This window comes from Bombina bombina, chromosome 7, assembly GCF_027579735.1.
Source record: "Bombina bombina isolate aBomBom1 chromosome 7, aBomBom1.pri, whole genome shotgun sequence".
In the NCBI taxonomy this organism is placed as follows: domain Eukaryota; kingdom Metazoa; phylum Chordata; class Amphibia; order Anura; family Bombinatoridae; genus Bombina; species Bombina bombina.
Window position 1 is genome coordinate 70165083 of NC_069505.1, and position 17322 is coordinate 70182404.

Genomic DNA, 17322 nt, shown 5'->3' on the forward strand with positions numbered 1-17322 from the left:
CTTTAGTGGGACCCCATTGTCCCACACAACCCCCCTGACGCGTTTCGCCAGTTACGGCTTTATCAAAGGTGGCGGGCCGCCGATTTTCAAAGCCTTTATTTATTTTCCATTGCGGAAGTTCCGCCTCTACCCTATTTTCATTTGTTAGTCTTGGCTGTCAATCTCGTATGTACAGCCAGTTAGGATCAATGTGTCTAATGCTGACTTGCGTTTTAAGGTCGACTACTGATTTTAACTTAAGGTGGACCTCATCCTCTGCTTAATTCACAGATGTTTTGTTTATATATCGATACTCATTTTTGCTGTAAATTTGATAGATCATAGATGTGCCGTGTGTTATACCATTGTATGTATGTTTTTCCATGGATATGTGTTATTTTTGCCCTTATTGGTGTCATGTTTTCTTCTAAGAAGAAGTGTTATTGTTGGTAATATTTTCTCATATATTTCAGTACCTAGGTTTAAATATTTCAATTTTAACAACATAATAAACACTGACATTCATTTTGGTTGTAAATTTGGTAGATCATAGACGTGCTATGTGTTATACTATTATATAATTGTTTTTCCATTATATTAACCGTGAGTATGGGTTATTTATGCCCTTATTGGTGTCATGTACTCTTCTAAGAGGAAGCGTTATTGTTAGTAAATTTTCTCGTATATTTCTGGTACCTAGGTTTAAATATTTTAATTTTTAACGGCATGATAAACATTGACACAGCTATAATAAATGACTTGGGTAATATTAATAATATTGTTCTTCTGTATGAATTAGTACAATAGTTGTTTTCCTTTGTATTTCTATGTTTACTGTTTTTCACTATTCTGTTGTTTACATGATTCTTCTTGAATTGTGTTGTATTTCCTGCATTTTTTTTTTTTTTTTTTTTTTATTTTTTTTTTTTTTTTATATTATTATTTGTCGAATATTATTTTTGACTTTTTTTTGTCTGTACAAATGTCTGTGTTATTCTGAAATGAGTTTTTGTGTTTGATTGTTCTGAAATGAATTTTTGTGTTTGATTTTGATTTGCTGTGTGCTCGTTGTGAATAAACTTATCTCCTTTAGCGTGAATGTTACATTGTGCTCGGTGTGGAAAAAACTAATACCTTTCCAAATCTTTGCTGGGTGCTCTTTTACTGTGCCTATTAGTGACCTTGTGTTCATGTTAAAACTGAATGATACACTTATTTTAATAAGATTAAGTTAGATGGGAATACAAGTAATATCACAAAATAAGTGTATCATTCAGTTTTAACATGAACACAAGGTCACTAATAGGCACAGTAAAAGAGCACCCAGCAAAGATTTGGAAAGGTATTAGTTTTTTCCACACCGAGCACAATGTAACATTCACGCTAAAGGAGATAAGTTTATTCACAACGAGCACACAGCAAATCAAAATCAAACACAAAAATTCATTTCAGAACAATCAAACACAAAAACTCATTTCAGAATAACACAGACATTTGTACAGACAAAAAAAAGTCAAAAATAATATTCGACAAATAATAATATAAAAAAAAAAAAAAATTAAAAAATAAAAAAAAAAAAATGCAGGAAATACAACACAATTCAAGAAGAATCATGTAAACGACAGAATAGTGAAAAACAGTAAACATAGAAATACAAAGGAAAACAACTATTGTACTAATTCATACAGAAGAACAATATTATTAATATTACCCAAGTCATTTATTATAGCTGTGTCAATGTTTATCATGCCGTTAAAAATTAAAATATTTAAACCTAGGTACCAGAAATATACGAGAAAATTTACTAACAATAACGCTTCCTCTTAGAAGAGTACATGACACCAATAAGGGCATAAATAACCCATACTCACGGTTAATATAATGGAAAAACAATTATATAATAGTATAACACATGGCACGTCTATGATCTACCAAATTTACAACCAAAATGAATGTCAGTGTTTATTATGTTGTTAAAATTGAAATATTTAAACCTAGGTACTGAAGTATATGAGATAATATTACCAACAATAACACTTCTTCTTAGAAGAAAACATGACACCAATAAGGGCAAAAATAACACATATCCATGGAAAAACATACATACAATGGTATAACACACGGCACATCTATGATCTATCAAATTTACAGCAAAAATGAGTATCGATATATAAACAAAACATCTGTGAATTAAGCAGAGGATGAGGTCCACCTTAAGTTAAAATCAGTAGTCGACCTTAAAACGCAAGTCAGCATTAGACACATTGATCCTAACTGGCTGTACATACGAGATTGACAGCCAAGACTAACAAATTAAAATAGGGTAGAGGCGGAACTTCCGCAATGGAAAATAAATAAAGGCTTTGAAAATCGGCGGCCCGCCACTTTTGATAAAGCCGTAACTGGCAAAACGCGTCAGGGGGGTTGTGTGGGACAATGGGGTCCCACTAAAGTGCAATATATATGTATTTTAATGTAATCTATCTCCAATAGTGTAAAAACGAACAAGTAATGGGAAGCGTAATAGACAGTGTGTGAATGCATGCCAGTGTGTAAGGGTTAAACTTGATAAGCACCGAAACAGAACCTATGGGTAACTTTATTTAAACAAACAACCCGAGAGTAACCGCACTAGTGTTACAAGGGAACTTAACCCAGCAAAGGCATCGGCTGCTAATAGACTCATAACCGAACCTGACTTAGCATTAGTGACACACTGCATTACTAAGCTGTAGTGAATAACAGCGTGGAGCGATAGCCAGGGAATTATGGCAAATATCATTACAAGTAAACCATAAAGATACAGTACACTGCCACACTCAGCTGTAGTAAACAACAGCGTAGAGCGGCAGTCAGGGAACCGTTGTTAGAATTATTACAAGTTAACATAACGACACAATACCGGGTGTTGGTTATGACTTACATAGAAGTATAATTATCAGTTAAGGTCAATGGGTATCAAGTGAAACCAAACTCAGAGGCTGAATATAATTAATAACTCACATAGAAGTACATCTATCAGCTATGGCTATGAATATTGAGTAAAACCGAAACTCAGAGGCAGAACATATTTATAATCACAGATATCAGAGCCCACAGCAAGGAAACAAAATGAGAGTGCTGTAATATCGTAAACTTATAAAAACACTTCAGAATTACACATTACGTGTGTTATAAGAGTAAAATTAAAAACAAGCTTTCACTATAAAGACAACCAGTGTTTCAATTCCTAGCAAGAAACCGAAATCAAAGTGTTGCAACATTGTACGCTTAAAATAACACTGCAGAATTACATTCTATATGGTTAGCTGGGGAATATACCCAATACATAGAAGCCAAGTACTAATAAGTTGAATAAAATCTAAAGGTGGATGTTGGAACTATAAACAAAACGGTCTCTGAGCACCCAGTAAAGAAAGAGACGGAGATATATATATATATACATAATCACCCCGCCATCCATATGAAAAAAAGGGTTTGCATAAAAAACAAACAAGACAAAAAGAAAGATTTTGAATAGTGGGTCCTAGAGCAAAATTACTCGTTAAAATTCAAGCAAATTGGTGTCTTTATTGAATCAAGTATTCAGAACTATACAGTAAAAACACACGCAACACAAATATGAGATCACTTTATTTATAAGGAGTGAAGAAAAATCATAGGTTTCCAATCATATGTGGGAAGAATTTATGTAATAACCTCGAATATAAGAGATAACCAAACACGAGCACAAGTACCTTTACATAACCAAGTACAACAGATCTCAAGATACCCAACTATTACCAAGTTCTATGTATTAATATAAATAAAATCTGACAATCCCTGCTGTCACTCAGGTTTAATCACAACACACTTTACACTAATTTAAGTCTCGAAGAACATAAGAGACTACCAAATACAACCAATACCCATTACAAGTTTGTGATCAATCTGGTTTTATTAATAAAATAAAGTACCGACTAGTCTAACTAAACCACATACACAAGTATTAAAAAAGCCGGTTACTTGAGCAATTCGACAAAAACCAGAAATAATTGACACTTGCTATTCAGAGATAGAGAGATTTTAATTTGTTTGTTTGTGTTCACCCATTTTTTAAAGTGAGAAATAAAAGTTAAATTTTAAAGGCATCAGTGGCTCTACCCCAGTCTGGGCAGAGAGTGCTACATAGCATTTCTTTCCTGGGAACTAATCCCAATTTGTTTGCAAGTTCAGTACTAGATGCTAGCACCACTCCTCAAAGGAATATAGAATATAGATACTAAATTTCAATACAGTATCTTAAATAATTGAAACCAGTGAGGAGCTTGCCTATATAGTGCCCTTGTTATCCTTGTGAGTTTCTAAATTTTGTCCTGAGTTTAGAAATACCCAATGTTAACATGTTCTTTGCTTTTTTTGCAAGTTATAGGGAAATAAATACAAGAAGCACTTTGCTATTTCAAAATCACTTTTTTTCAAAATGAGCGCTACTTACATTGGAATAAGAGAAAAAAAGAAAACACAGCGCATCCGCGATTCACAACATCGTTTTATTTATAACACACAGCTCCACGTAAAATGGCACACTTACAAGATAAAGGATAAAAACTAGCACTTAGCCCACTGGCTGATGAGAAGACCGCCTGTAGTAGTTACCGGAAAGGATCACCTGGACGCCGACCAGCAGCACCTGGAGTTACACTTCTCCTTGTCTCACAGAGCGGTAATAGATCAATTGCATATAGCAGTCCCTTTACCCAACGCGTTTCCTCTGCTCATGGGCAGACCTTTTCAAGGGGATTTGTTCAACTGGAGTACTAAACCCTCCATACATAGACTGCAAACTTCCTCTAGCTTAATTACATCAGATGTGTCCAGGTACCATAAGTGCTCTAATACAATGGCAAATACCTAAATGTATATAAAAAACGGACACATAGTATACACAATTGGTAGAATAAATAAATACATAGTTACAGCAATTGAGGATAACTATTTGCTATACATAATATAAATAATAAAAATAATTTCAATGTCTAATAAAATGGATACATCTTTCCAAACATCTAAATACATACTTCATCATCTAATTAATAACAGGGGACACAAAAAGTAATTTCCAAATTCAAAGTATGAAATAAAAAAAAAAAATATATATATATATATATAGATATATAGATATATATATATATATATATATATATATATATATATATATATATATATATATATATATATATATATATATATATATATACACACACACATATGTCCATAAAATTAACTTAATTGATTTCTATAAAAAAACACACCATGATTAAAAAATTCCTAAGAGAAAATATATATGAGGTTTAAATAAAATAGAATGGAATGGAATAGAATGGAATGGAATATGTTCTTCTTAGTACTTCCTAAACCCACCACAGAAAGATAAGCTATAACAAATAGGACACTACCTGCTGACTAAAAAACCCTCACATTTCCTTATTATGATAACTTATTACTTATAGGCTAGGGGGACATCTAATGGAATGACCATGGAGATAATGCTAGAAATTCTAACTCCACTATATTAGTACTCCATAAAGGCCTGGAGATCAATATCAATATTAAAGGGACATTAAACACTAAATACATGCTAGATAGAATGATGCATTCAAAGAAAAGATTAGTCCATGACTAACATGTAGATATATTTTTTAAAGTTTCATTAGTTGTTTAAAAAGTGACAAAATAAGTGTAAAGTTTTAGTGTCTATAAAACAATGGGAGCTGCCATGTTGTAACTTGTGTTACCTTCTCTGCTGTGGCCAATTAGGGTCAGTTATAAATAATGTGAAAGTGATTGAGGAGCACAGGTGAGAATGAGTTGCAACAAAAAGGTTTATTTGAAACGGCTTGCAATGTTACAACGCAAATGAGTGAAACAGAAAACAAACAGTGTGAGGGGAGAAAAACATGCTCCCCGGGGCTAATACATGACAAACAGAATCTACTGTTAGAAAGCAGACTACAAAAAAGACAGGTATACGCGTTTCAGCAGAATGCCTTACTCATTACCTGGCAAGGAGGCGACACACACACCGCACTTGGAGAGGAAGCTGCCCTGGGAGCTACACGGCATTATTCACCAGTGGAGACACAAGTCACACGGCAGTAAGCAGTAAATAGCGGACAGAGGATGATCTCCGGTGGGTAACAGCAGGATCAAAGGTACAAATTTGCTTCTTATCCCACAGTGCTCTATCTAGCTAACCACGCTGTGAACTTTTGCATGCATATATATATACCTCTGTACCGGCGGTGAGATAGTGGTTAAGGGGCACCGGTCTGATAAGGGAACAGACGGAACCCCACTCCTCCTATTTATATGTACTTATGTGCTCAGGATTACTTCAAGAGAGCACTGCATAACTGTCAATTGATCATACCTTTACAGTTTATGAGCACACTATTGGTGCTAGCACACTACGCCAAATTTTACTCTTCCCCGCAGCTAATTCCCTGAATCTGACTTTGTTCAGTTATAAATAGGTCACTAGAGTGTGCAGCCAATGGTTGTGCTGGATTTAACAGTGTTCTGCACTTCCATTTCTAACAGGAACTGAAAAGCTCACAATTTCAGAATGGAATTACAGGCAAAGAGGACAAAATAAATAATGAAAGTATATTGCAAAGTTTGTTTTATTATATACAATTTATCATTTTATATTACCATCTCAAAGTGTTTAATGTCCCTTTAAGGCCTTTAGGCTCCAAAAAATCAAGACGGTGAATCCACTTGGTCTCACATTTCCTAAGTAATAAAAGCCTTCTATTTGCACATGGCCCTGGATTAATCTGTTCTAAAACTCTAATATGTAGGTCATTACAATCCCTATTATGAAAAGTATCACAATGACTAGAGACACTATGTTTATCATATCCATCTTTTATATTTTCCACATGTTCATACCACCTCCTCTTAATAGTTCTTTTTGTGCGACCTACATATATTAGTCCACATTTACATATTAATTGGTATACTACGTACGTGGATTGACAATTTGCCCTACATTCTAATTTAAACGTTTTGCTTTTATCATAGTTGGTGACTTCATTGCCCTTAATTATATGGTCACACATGATACATCCCTTCCTTCTACATTTATAAGTTCCTGTCGGTATAGATAACCAATTTGATAGGGTATTTGTATTCCGGGTATTTGAACCCTTATTAATACATTTTAATTTTGAGGGGGCTATTAGGCTCTTTAGATTCCTATTCTTTTTGAAAATGACTTGAGGATGACTACCTATCTGATCCTTCAGAATGGGATCCCCCATGAGAATTTCCCAATGTTTCTTAAGAATATTTTTTGTTGTTCTTGCTCCCTCATTGTATGTGGTAATGAACTTGACACCATTACTTTGGTACTCCTGGTTCTTATTATTTTTGCCCATAACCCCATCTCTAGGGAAAGAGCAGCACTTTTCTTTTGCCCCTATAATTAATTCAGATCTGTACCCTTTAGCTAGTAATTTGTTCTCTAAGATTTTGGCCTCCTTAAGATAATCTTCCTCATACGTACAGTTCCGTCTAAGACGTCTGAACTGTCCGTATGGGATATTGTCCTTCCAACTCTTAAGGTGCCCACTACTGGCATTCAGGAAACCATTTCTGTCTGATGGTTTTCTATAATTCTTAGTGGCCACCTTATTCTCTTGAATAAAAAGAGTAATATCGAGGAAATCTATAGATTCCCTATTATTAACACCTGTAAAAGTAAGATTTTATTCATTTGTATTCATATATTTAAGGAATCCATTGGCTTCTTCTTCAGACCCTCGCCACACTATCAAAATGTCATCTATGTATCTAAAGTACCTATGTACCTTATCTATAAATGGATTATTATTCCAAATGTGTTGATTTTCATAGTAGGCCATATAAATGTTGGCATATGAAGGGGCCATGGTGGTCCCCATGGCCGTTCCTTGAATTTGTTTATAAAATGTTCCTTCAAATTGAAAATAATTATATTGTAATACAAAATAAATGGCCTCCGTCAGAAAATCCATATGTATCTCTGGCATATTCCACCCTCTACACATATCCCTGAAGGCTAAAACCCCTACATTGTGTGGGATATTGGTGTAGAGGGCGGAAACATCACATGTAATCCACATCAGATCAGGACCCCACTCTAATTCCCTCTAATTTTTGGATAATATCCGCAGTATCCTTAATATAAGATTTTATTGTTTTGACCATAGGTTGCAGGTACCAGTCCACATATACCGATAGATTGCTTCCAACTGAATAAATCCCGGATATGATGGGCCTTCCAGGAGGTTTTACTGGGTCCTTATGGATTTTCGAGATGTGATAGAACGTGGGAATTTTCGGGCATGAGTTATAAATATATCCAAATTCATCATTAGTCAAAATTTCATTTCCTTTTGCTCTTATTAAAATATTTCTCAATACTCTGTTATATTCACTAGTAGGATCACTTTGTAATTTATAATAGGTTAGCCTGTCATTCAATAATCTTTCTGCCTCAGTAATATAATCATGTTGGTTCTGGACAACAATACCCCCCCCCCCCCCCTTGTCAGCAGTGTTAATTTTGACGGCAAATTTCAATTTAGTCTTAGTTTTAGTCTTTTGACTAAAATGCCATTTTAGTTTTACTCGTATTTTAGTCATCTAAATTGTTTTAGTTTTAGTCTAGTTTTAGGCAACTAAATCTCCTGTAGATTTTAGTCGACTAAATCTCCAGTAGATTTTAGTTGACTAAAATCTAAGGTTTTTAGTTAAAGTGTAATGCATTATTTAAGCATTTCTCTATAATTTGCAAACTCATTATATACTCCAGGAGTAAACATAACACCTGTTATTATTTATGGTATTAAGGTTTAAACATGCAATACAGACACAGATTTAGCCGTTGTGATATGTAACATCTTTATTAAAATTTAAAATATAAAAAAACAAAACTGTAAACTGTATTGGCTGTATTGCACATATTACCCAATATAAAAAAATTAACTTTCTCTGTTAATAATTAAAACAAGTATCAAGTAACTCAACACAACAAAATGTTTCTGAAGCTAGCACAGGCACAGCATAACTTAAACCGATACTCGTGGGTTATTCTTATTTCTATATGAAGAATCAATTAATTGTTCACAGATTTGAAAAAATTTCGGCAACGATATTAGCACTGCTCTAGAACTTCCAAACTCATTATATACTCCTGGAGTAAAGGTTTATTAACCTGATTTTATTTATGGTTTGAGCATGCAATACAGATTTAACAGATTTAACTGTTGTGGTATATAATGTCTTTATTTAGCTTAAAATTTAATAAAATTAAGTTTCGTAAATTTTACAAAAGAGCAGTAATTGAATATGGATTGATTATAACAACTTGCATAAAATGTTTTTGTCAGCAAATTTTGATTTAGTTTTAGTCATAGTCTTTTGACTAAAATGTCATTTTAGTTTTAGTCGTATTTTAGTCATCAGAATTTCTTTAGTTTTATAGTCATTTTAGTCAAGTTTTAGTCGACGAAATTAACACTGCTTGTCAGCTTGCCTGATGACCACACTGGTGTCATTCATCAATTCCTTAAGGGCCACCCTCTCTTGAACTGTAATGTTATCGTTAAATTTATGTACATAACATTCAGATTTTTTATCAAAAGCTACATTAAAATCCCTAGTAACGAGCTCATTAAACACCCGTATGTATTCACCCTGGGCATGTATGGGATTAAACGTCGATTTACGTTTAAGGTCACTATGTTGTATATTGACTTCCTCTTCATATACACTTAAATTGGCCAAATCTAACTCTGAATTTAATTCCATATTTATTTGTTGATGATCTTCATTTTGTTCTTTCTCTAACATTTTTAAAATGGATAGTGATTTAATATCTTTAGAGTCAAGAGTGAGTGCAGCTCTTGTACTTTGATCTTTCAAATAATATCTCTTTAATGTTAGTTTACAAATAAACTTTTGGAGGTCAATATACATTTCGAACTTATTAGGTGGGTGTTTAGGAGCAAACTTTAACCCTTTGCCTAAAAGTTTAATTTCATTGTCTGTTAATTGTTTATCTGATAAATGAAAAATGTCTTGTTTGGCCCTTTCTAATTCATTCTTGCATTCTTTCTTTCCCTGAACCATTGCCCCTCCTCTACATCCTCTCTTAGTTCTCTTCCTCTTTTCATGGGCTCCCTCCTTAGATCCCCTGTCTGTCTCCAATTCACCTGTTGGGGTCTCTGTATTCCTGGTGGTGCCCAATTCTGTCTCTCCCTCTCTAAAAAAGGAGGTGGTGTTGGTGGATAGTTTCTATAGTAGTTAGTATGTCTGTACTGGTTATCACGAGGTTCCTGTTGTTTGGGTTTAGCCCCTTCTATGGACCATTGACTAATTTGATCCTCAGTATTACTATTGAAGACCTCATATCTATTATAATTACTTTTATTATTAATCTTGTCATTACCATCAGGTTTTATATTTGGAGGGGCCTGGCGTTGGGATACCTGTGTGTTCCCATGCTCAGAAGACTTTCGTTTAGTACTATTAGATTTAACTAACTTCCAAACCCCTTCGTTATCGGATGTATGATCTCTATTAGGTTTATTATTCACTTCATTGATCTTACTATTCTCTTTGATGCCCTTAGCTTTATTGAATTCATTGTTTTTCCTATTCACATATGGGCCTTTCTTTTTTAACGGGAATAAATCTTCTTTCTTATAGTCCTCAATATCTCTTTTCAATTTGAGGGCTTTTTTGGCCCTAATTTCCATATTTAGTGTATTAGTGCGAGTTACTATATTTTTATGTAGCTCACTAATTTTATCATCCCTTAGTTGTGGTTTTATCTTTACCTCAATTTCATCAATCTTAGTTTTTAAATTATTGACTCTCATTTCTCTATATTTGATTAGTAGTTTTATAAGTTTCATAGAACATTCATGTAGGATGCTATCCCACTCAGAAGAAAATTCTACATCCTCCAAACTGAATGCTGGATATTTAAATATTCTGAGGCCTCTTGGCACAATATTATGTAGGACATAATTATCCAGGAGGGTTAAATCTTGCCACTCCTTAACATCACTAATAAGAAATTTCTCTAATGTTCTCAATAAAGTAATCACATCTTCAGCCTGACCATTACTAACTTCTGGTTCACCTAAGAGGTCATGTGATCGGATTCTATAATTGATAATACTTGCATATGTTATAGGTTTACTTATATTGGAAGTTGTCTCTGTCATCTCGCCCGTTACGCTATTACTTGCCTCATTATTCATATCACAAATACTATTTGTTGCCTCAATTTGTATTGTTTGTGGAGCTTCAACGTAATCCATCTGACTCATATTGCAGCCGTATAAACACCGGTATTTACAAGAAAAAATTGAAACAAACAAATACGGCGCTAAATGAGCTTGAGGGAATAACGATCAAGCTTACCCTATTTGTCAGTAACTATTATGGGTATGTATAGGCACAAATTTACAAATGAAATACAGAATGTGAAATATTAAAATAGGTACACAAATTATAATAGAATGTATAACTATCTCATTCTCTTAAGCTCCCAACGGAGGAGTATATGTCAGTCCCAATGTCCTTAATAGAAGTCCTAAAGCACTTTGTAATTAATTGCACAGTCTCAAAAATAGCCCCAAACAGTGTTATCCAAGTTCGGTAAAATTGCACAATGTTCATATATTTATATAAGAGAACACTTAGCTGCACTCTTGCAAGAAGCTGTTAGGTTCCAAATGATGGGAGCTGTGGTTCTGATAGACTCCTCGATGTAGTGAGGTAAGCTGAACGAACAGGCAGAGCAGCCGGTGATTCACGGGACTCCAGCTATGTATGTCCAAAAGCGATCAGCTGTATAAGAGAAAAAAAGAAAACACAGCACATCCGCGATTCACAGCATCATTTTATTCATAACACACAGCTCCACGTAAAATGGCACACTTACAAGATAAAGGATAAAAACTAGCACTTGGCCCACTGGCTGATGAGAAGACAGTTACATTGGAACCCTGATATCTGTCAGGAATACCTGAATATCCCTTGACATGTACATATTTTTTTTTAGAAGACATCCCAAAGTATTGATCTAGGTCCATTTTGGTATATTTCATGCCATCATTTCACCGCCAAATGCGATCAAATAAAAATAAATTGTTCACTTTTTCACAAACTTTATGTTTCTCACAGAAATTATTTACAAACAACTTATGCAATTATGGCATAAATGGTTGTAAATGCTTCTCTGGGATCCCCTTTGTTCAGAAATAGCAGACTTATATGGCTTTGGAGTTGCTTTTTGGTAATTAGAAGGCTGCTAAATGCCACTGCGAACTACACGTGTTTTATGCCCAGCAGTGAAGGGGTTAATTAGGGAGCATGTAGGGAGCTTGTAGAGTTAATTTTAGCTTAAGTGTAGTGTAGTAGACAACCCAAAGTATTGATCTAGACCTATTTTGGTATATTTAATGCCACCATTTCACCGCCAAATGCGATCAAATAAAAAAAAATTGTTCACTTTTTCTCAAATTTAGGTTTCTCACTGAAATTATTTACAAACAGCTTGTGCAATTATGGCACAAATGGTTGTAAATGCTTCTCTGGGATCCCCTTTGTTCAGAAATAGCAGACATATATGACTTTGGCGTTGCTTTCTGGTAATTAGAAGGCCGCTAAATGCTGCTGCGCATCACACGTGTATTATGGCTAGCAGTGAAGGGGTTAATTAGGTAGTTTGTAGGGACCTTGCAGGGTTACTTTTAGCTTTAGTGTAGAGATCCGCCTCCCACCTGACACTTCAGACCCCCTGATCCCTCCCAAACAGCTCCCTTCCCTCCCCCACCCCACAATTGTCCCTGCCATCTTAAGTACTGGCAGAAAGTCTGCCAGTACTAAAATAAAAGGTTTTTATTTTTTAAAAAAAAATTTTTTTATAGCATATTTACATATGCTGTGGTGTAGCATCCCCCCTTAGCCCCCAACCTCCCTGATCCCCCGCAAAACAGCTCTCTAACCCTCCCCATCTGCCTTATTGGTGGCCATGCTATTATTTCACAGTCAAAAAAGTGTTGTTTTTTAAATGTACACTACTGTTACACCAGATATGAGTGGTGGCACTGGGCAAGTGGGCACAGTATACGCTGTGAGTCTGACACACACGCTGGCAGGCAGGCAACTGCAATTAGGTTACACAGAAAAAAAAAAAAAGCAGACTGATGTTCTAGCCCTAAAAAGGGCTTTTTGGGGTGCTGTCCTTACAGCAGAGATCAGATGAGTCCTTCAGTACTATAGTGGACACTGAATACACTAGCCTAGCTATCGATTTCCCTATTAAATCAGCAGCAGCTACACTGTCCCTCCTCTCACTAAGAATGCAGCTTCCGAATGAATCTAAAATGGATGCTGTCCAGGAGGTGGGAGGGTCTGGGAGGGAGGGTCTGCTGCTGATTGGCTGGAATGTGCCTGCTGACTGTGAGGTACAGGGTCAAAGTTTACTCAATGATGACGAATAGGGGGCGGACCGAACATTGCATATGTTCGCTCTCCGCGGCGAACGCGAACATGCTATGTTCGCCGGGAACTATTTGCCGGCGAACTATTCGCGACATCACTACTGTATTATTCAGGGAGAATTTTTCCTAAATAATTGCAGGGGTAAAGCACTCTTTTTTGTCTCCTTAGTGCTATATTGCCCCCTCTAACAGGTGCTTGTTGATTGCAAAAATATTTGGCACCTATAGGTACTTACCATTAGTACTACTTTTCCTACTATCTTGTTACTTCAATTAAAGGGACACTGAACCCAATTTTTTTATTTCGTGATTCAGATATAGAGCATGCAATTTTAACCAATGTTCTAATTTACTCCTATTATCATGTTTTCTTCATTCTCTTGGTATCTTTATATGAAAAGCAAGAATGTAAGTTTAGATGCCGGCCCATTTTTGGTGAACAACCTGGGTTATATATATATACCTTTAAGCATTTTTGACAGACTTTGTTGAATAATGTATAGATAGGATATAGGATATTAGTATATGGGAGTAGATGTCTCTTCCTGGGACGCCCGAGGTCAGGATAGGAGACAATGTAATATAATACCCTGGGACTTGGTTCAGGTTTTGATAGTAAGTCCCTGATATGACCTATATATACTATACAAAATATATATTACATTATATTTTATTTTTAAATTTTATTTTTAAATTTATTGATCAGGATATTTTATGATTAATATATATATAAATAATTTACACAGGTCACATTTATATGGAATTTATATACCACTCTGTGAATAACTATAACATATGTATGTTATCTTTAGTGTTAAATATGTACATGAATTAGAAATGGGGTTGCAGAAATGTAATTGTCTGTTTATTATGTCACTATAGATGGTTTATTTACTTACCATAGAAAAAGTTCTGTCAAGCTCTTTCAAAGTTTAACATTTGTAACAATCAATCAATTAAGTTAAGCAACCAATGATAATGTGTTTACCTGCTTTTTAAACTCACTAATCAGTAAGTAATGTAGGTCTATGATTACGGTCGGAAAGACAGAAACCGGTCAGACCATTTTCAATTTGGCTGTTTACTTTGCTGAGTTCAGCTAATCTTTTTTGTGATGCAGTGTTTTGCTTTTTTAATATACCTGGAATAAATGTAATTGTTTTAATCCCACTAGAGCCTGCTTCGTTTTGGTATATCTTTTTTTCTATATGTTTACACAGAGCAATGGGGCTCCTATACACATACCTAACAAAGCAAACCTCCAAGCCAAGAGCCAATCGCAGGCCACGCATGCCGGACCCGTGACGTCACAGCGTCAAGCACAGACCACGGACATTTGCAGACAGTGGATCCGATCGAAGGAGAGGGAGACAGCAGGGCTTGGAGTGGAGATTGGAGCAATGATCCCCTCGGCTGACTGATGATGCCGCTCCCCACCTTGCATAGATCTGGATAAATTCAACTAAGGGTGAGTCCCTCTTGTACTGTATACGGAGCAGGACAGAGCTTTATACTTACAACGTAATGAGACATATGTATATACTGCTGCCTTTAGCCCCATGATGACACATTGAGCACTTTAGCACAGAGGTCGGAGGGACATGGTTCTGATCCTATGAGATTGCTTATGTATGAGTGAAGTTATAAGGATCATTATGTGATGGGACATGCAGGATTTGGACTCCCCTAGAACTGTTTAAAGCTTCATTAACTCTGAGTAAGAGGACTTAATACGGGTATACTCACATGTGGATATACTTTTCTTTTCTGTTTAACCTGGGTTGTCCTTGCTGATTGGACAGCAACCTTGATGTCCATGGTTCTGAACCAAAAATTGTCTGGCTCCTTAGCTTAGATGCCTTCTTTTTCAAATAAAGATAGCAAGAGAACGGAGAAAAATTGATAATAGGAGTAAATTAGAAAGTTTCTTAAAATTGCATGCTCTATATGAATCACAAAAGTAAAAATTTGGGTTCAGTGTCCCTTTAAATTTTACAGTTTTTTTTTTTAAGTAGTTAATGTATGGGTATTTTAATTTGGGTTAAGTTAGGGGGTATCAGGTTAGGGGGTTTAGATGTTCGTTTATTACTTTGCATTGGTGGGGGGTGGCTCTTTAGGGGTTAATAGTGTAGTTTAATGTTTGCAATAGGAGGTGGTGGTTTATTCATACATCATGAGGTTAATATGGCTGCTAAAATGAGAATTTCAGCACTGGAATATCTCTGTAGATAAATACAGTGATTTTCTTTTTCCCTTTACAGAGATTTTCCGATTTAACATTTATTCTGAAAGGTAAATTTTTTTTTTGTTTGCTGTTGCTGTAAAATACCTAAGAACATACAAATTGTCTAAATTGGTTGTAATTCCACGCAGTGCTTGTTTAGAGTCTAACAAAGACTATGAAAATAGTATATAGGTACCATAGACTGTAAACATTATCTTGTCAAATTTAAAGAGGTAAACACATGAGTACTGGTATGACTGCAAATGTTAGTATTTTTTGTGATGCCTTATAATATATAAATATTTTTGTTCGTAGAATTTTAAACTGGTGAGTGTGATTATATACCGGGGAATAACTGAGATTAGGCCATGCCTCCAGCAGACTCACCTTATAGAATCTTTGTATCTCCCACACTTTGCTACAGTTTACATGTAACTAAAAACAAATCAAAATTGAATACGTTGATATATATAGATAGATATGTTTATATATAAATAATGTGTCTCATATTTGTTGTGTTGTGTGCGGTGCAAGACTGTTTGGGTTTTGCTTGAACTAAAGGTGACAACTCCATATATGTTTTATAAAGTTATCTTATCTTGAAAAAAATGTCTATGAAATATACAGGGAGTGCAGAATTATTAGGCAAGTTGTATTTTTGAGGATTAATTTTATTATTGAACAACAACCATGTTCTCAATGAACCCAAAAAACTCATTAATATCAAAGCTGAATAGTTTTGGAAGTAGTTTTTAGTTTGTTTTTAGTTATAGCTATTTTAGGGGGATATCTGTGTGTGCAGGTGACTATTACTGTGCATAATTATTAGGCAACTTAACAAAAAACAAATATATACCCATTTCAATTATTTATTTTTACCAGTGAAACCAATATAACATCTCAACATTCACAAATATACATTTCTGACATTCAAAAACAAAACAAAAACAAATCAGTGACCAATTTAGCCACCTTTCTTTGCAAGGACACTCAAAAGCCTGCCATCCATGGATTCTGTCAGTGTTTTGATCTGTTCACCATCAACATTGCGTGCAGCAGCAACCACAGCCTCCCAGACACTGTTCAGAGAGGTGTACTGTTTTCCCTCCATGTAAATCTCACATTTGATGATGGACCACAGGTTCTCAATGGGGTTCAGATCAGGTGAACAAGGAGGCCATGTCATTAGATTTTCTTCTTTTATACCCTTTCTTGCCAGCCACGCTGTGGAGTACTTGGACGCGTGTGATGGAGCATTGTCCTGCATGAAAATCATGTTTTTCTTGAAGGATGCAGACTTCTTCCTGTACCACTGCTTGAAGAAGGTGTCTTCCAGAAACTGGCAGTAGGACTGGGAGTTGAGCTTGACTCCATCCTCAAACCGAAAAGGCCCCACAAGCTCATCTTTGATGATACCAGCCCAAACCAGTACTCCACCTCCACCTTGCTGGCGTCTGAGTCGGACTGGAGCTCTCTGCCCTTTACCAATCCAGCCACGGGCCCATCCATCTGGCCCATCAAGACTCACTCTCATTTCATCAGTCCATAAAACCTTAGAAAAATCAGTCT